Source organism: Panthera uncia, chromosome F2 (genome assembly GCF_023721935.1).
Source record: "Panthera uncia isolate 11264 chromosome F2, Puncia_PCG_1.0, whole genome shotgun sequence".
In the NCBI taxonomy this organism is placed as follows: Eukaryota; Metazoa; Chordata; class Mammalia; order Carnivora; family Felidae; genus Panthera; species Panthera uncia.
In genome coordinates, this window is record NC_064812.1 from 28,891,680 (window position 1) to 28,896,341 (window position 4,662).

Here is a 4,662-nt window from a genome sequence, read left to right on the forward strand (position 1 = left end):
CTTATGGTTTGCTTCCATCTCTGTTTGACACTATTTTTTTCCCCTTCCCTTACCCATGGTCTTCTGTTAAGTTCTCAAATTCCACATAGAAGTGAACATGTATGATATCTGTCTTTGACTGACTTATTTCACACAGAATACCCTCCAGTTCCATCCATGTTGTTGCAAATGACAAGATTTCACTCTTTTTCATTGCTAAGTAGTATTCCATTGTATATATAAACTACATCTTCTTTATCCATTCATCAGTTGATGGACATTGGGTTCTTTCCATACTTTGGCTATTGTTGAAAGCGCTGCTATAAACATTGGGGTACATGTGCCCCCTATGAATCAGCATTCCTGTATCCCTTGGGTAAATTCCTAGTAGTGCTATTGCTGGGTTGTAGGGTAATTCTATTTTTAATTTTTTTGAGAAAACTCCACACTGTTTTCCAGGGTGGCTGCCCAGTTTGCATTCCCACCAACAGTGCAAAAGCGTTCCCATTTCTCCACATTCTTGCCAACATCTGTTGTTTCCTGAGTTGTCATTTTGGCCACTCTGACTGGTGTGAGGTGGTATCACAGTGTGGTTTTCACTTTTATTTCCCTGCTGATGAGTGATGTTGAACATCTTTTCACGTGTCTGTTGGCCATCTGGGTGTCTTCTTTGGAAAAGTGTCTATTCATGTCTTTTGCCTATTTCTTCACTTGATTGTTTTTTGGGTGTTGAGTTTGATAAGTTCTTTATAGATTTTGGATACTAACCCTTTATCCCATATGTCATTTACAAATATCTTCTCCCATTCTGTCAGTTGCCTTTTATATTTGTTGATTGTTTCTTTTGCAGTGCAGAAGTTTATTTCCCTTGTCTTTGGAGAGGTGTTGAATAAGAAGTTGCTGTGGCTGAGGTCAAGGAGGTTGTTGCCGGTTTTCTCCACTAGGGTTTTGATGGTTTCCTGCCTCACATTTAGATCTTTCATCCATTTTTTAATTTTTGTGTATGGTGTAAGGTATGGTCCAGTTTCATTCTTCTGCATGTTGCTGTCCAGTTCTCCCAGCACCGTTTGCTAAAGAGACTGTCTTTTTTCATTGGATGATGTTTGATTTCATTCCATTGGTCTATGTGTCTGTTTTTGTGCCAATACCATACAGTCTTGATGATTACAGCTTTGTAGTAGAGGCTAAAGTCCAGGATTGTGATACCTCCCATTTGGTTTTCTTTTTTAACATTACTTTGCCTTTCGGGGTCTTCTGTGGTTCCATATAAATTTTAGGATTGTTTTTTCTAGCTCTGAAAAGAATGCTGGTGCAATTTTGATTTGGATTGCATTGAATGTGTAGTTTGCTTTGGGTAGTATTGACATTTTAACAATATTTGTTTTTCCTATCTATGAGCATGGAATGTTTTTCCATTTGAGGCTTTGAGGCTTCTTCAGTTCTTGCATAAGTTTTCTATAGTTTTCAGCATACATATCTTTTACATATTTGGTTAGGTTTATTCCTGGGTAAATTATGGTTCTTGGTGCAATTGTAAATGGGATTGCTTTCTTGATTTCTCTTTCTGTTGCTTCATTATTGGTGTATGGAAATGAAACCTATTTCTGCACACTGGTTTTATATCTTGCAACTTTGCTGAACTCATATATGAGTTCTAGCAGCTTTTTGGTGGAGTCTTTCAGGTTTTCCATGTAGAGTTTCATATCATCTGCAAAAAGTGAAAGTTTGACTTCTTTCCCAGTTTTGATGATTTGTATTTCATTTTGTTGTCTGATTGCTGAGGCTAGAACTTCCAACACTATGTTAAACAACAGTGGTGAGAGTGGACATCCCTGTCATCTTCCTGATCTCAAAGGGAAAGTGCTCAGTTTTTCTCCATTGAGGATGATAGTAGCTGTGGGCTTTTCATATATGGCTTTTGTGATGTTAAGGTATGTTCCTTCTATCCCAATTTTCTTGAGGGTTTTTATTAATAAAAACTGTATTTTATTTATTTGTATTTAATATGATGTATCACATTGGTTGATTTGCGAATATTGAACAACCCCTACATCCCAGGAATGAATCCCACTTGATCATGGTGAATAATTCTTTTAATATACTGTTGGATTTGATTTGCTAATATCTTGTTGAGAATTTTTGCATCCATGTTCATCAGGGATATTGGCCTATAATTCTCCTTTTTAGTGGGGTCTCTGGTTTGGGAATCAAAGTAATGCTGGCTTCATAGAATGAGTCTGGAAGCTTTCCTTCCCTTTTTATTTTTTGGAACAGCTTGAGAAAAGTATGTATTAACCCTGCTTTAAATGTCTCATAGAATTCCCCTGGGAAGCCATATGGCCCAGGACTACTATTTATTGGGAGATTTTGGTAACTGATTCAATTTCTTCAATAGTTATGGGTCTGTTAAAATTTTCTATTTCTTCTCATTTGAGTTTTGGTAGTGTGTGTGTCTAGGAATTTGTCCATTTCTTCCAGGTTGTCCAGTTTGTTGGCATATAATTTTTCAAATCATTCTCTAATTGTTTGTATTTCTGTGGTGTCGGTTGTGACCTCTCGCCTTTCATTCGTGATTTTATCTATTTGTATTCTCTCTCTTTTCTTTTTGAGAAGTCTGGCTAGGAGTTTATCAATTTTGTTTATTCTTTCAAAAAACCAGCTCTTAGATTCATTGATCTGTTCTACTGTTTGTTTGTTTTTTTAATTCTATATTGTTTATTTCTGCTGGCTTTGGGGTTTCCTTTGCTGCTCTGTTTCCAGTTCCTTTAGGTGTGAAGTTATGTTTTGTATTTGGGATTTTTCTTATTTCTTGAGATAGGTCTGGATTGCAATGTATTTTCCTCTTAGGACTGCTTTTGCTGCATCCCAGAGGATTTGAACTCTTGTGTTTTTATTTTCATTTGCTTCCATATATTTTTAAATTTCTTCTTCAATTGCCTGGTTGACCCATTCATTATTTAGTAGGATGTTATTTAACCTCCATGCATTTGGAGGCTTTCCAAATTTTTTCTTGTTGTTGATTTCAAGTTTCATAGTGTGTTATTTGCAAATATGCATGGTATGATCTCAACTTTTTTATATTTATTGAGGGGTGTTTTGTGACTCAGTATGTGATCTACCTAAGGGAATATTCCATGTGCACTCAAGAAAAATGTATATTCTGCAGCTTTGGGATGAAAAATTCTGAATATATCTGTCAAGTCCATCTGGTCTAGTGTATCATTCAAGGCCATTATTTCTTTACTGATTTTCTGCCTAGATGCTGTTGTAAGTGGAGTATTAAAATCCCCTGAAATTACTATATTCTTATCAATAAGATTGCTTAGGTTTGTGATTAATTGATTTATATACTTGTGCTTTCAAGTTGGGGGCAGAAACATTTACATTTGTTAGCTCTTCTTGATAAATAGACTCCATAATTATGATATGATGTAATTCTTCATCTCTTGTTACAGCCTTTAGTTTAAAATCTAGTTTGTCTGATATAAGTATGGCTACTCCAGCTTTCTTTTGACTTACAGTAGCATGACAGATAGATCTTCCAGAGATGATAGATCCCCTCACTTTCAATCTGAAGTTGTCCTTAGGTCTAAAAGGAGTCTCTTGCAGATAGCATGTAGATGGATCTTGGTTTTTTACCTATTCTGATACCCTATGTCTTTTGATTGTGGCATTTAGCACATTACATTCAGATTTATTATTAAAAGATATGGATTTAGTATCATTGTGTTTATCTGTACTTCTCATCCTTGTGGTGATGTCTCTGGTCCTTTGTAGTCTTTTCAGCATTCCACTCCGAGTCCCCCTTAGAGATTCTTGCAGGGCTGGTTTAGTGGTCACGAACGCCTTCAGTTTTTGTCTGGGAAAGCCTTTATCTCTCCTTTATTCTGAATGACAGCCTTGCTGGATAAAAGATTCTTGGCTGCATATTTTTTCTAATCAGCACATTGAATATTTCCTGCCACTCCTTTCTGGCCTGCCAAGTTTCAGTGGACAGGTCTGCTACTACCCTTATGTGTCTACCCTTGTAGGTGAAGGCCTGTTTGTCCCTAGCTGCTTTCAGAATTCTGTCTTTATCTTTGTATTTTGCTAGTTTCACTATGATCTGCCATGGAGATCTACTCCTGTTAAATCTGAAGGGAGTTCTCTGTGCCTCCTGGATTTGGAGGTCCTTTTCCTTCCCCAGATTAGGGAAGATCTCAACTATAATTTGTTTAAGTAAACCTCTTGCCCCTTTCTCTCTCTTCTTCTTCTTCTGGAACTCTTCTGGAACCTATGTTATGGATATTATTATGTTTCATTGAATCACTTAGTTCTCTAATTCTCCCTTCATGGTCTAGTATTTTCTTATCTTTTTCTCGACTTCATCATTTTCCATAATTTTATCTTCTATTTTCCTTATTCTCCCCTCTGCTTCCTCCATCCTTGCTATCACTGCATCTAGTTTACTTTGTACTTCATTTACAACATTTCTTAATTTGTCGTGATCACTACAACAATAGATTCTCTGCTGTCTTCTATGTTTTTCAAGCCTTTTTATGACTATTAATCTAAATTCTTGATCATATATATTGTTTACATCTGTTTTGAGCAATTCTCTAGCTGTCATTTCTTCCTGGAATTTCTTCTGAGGCGAATTCTTCTGTTTCATCATTTTCGCTGGCTGTCTTTTACATCTTTTAA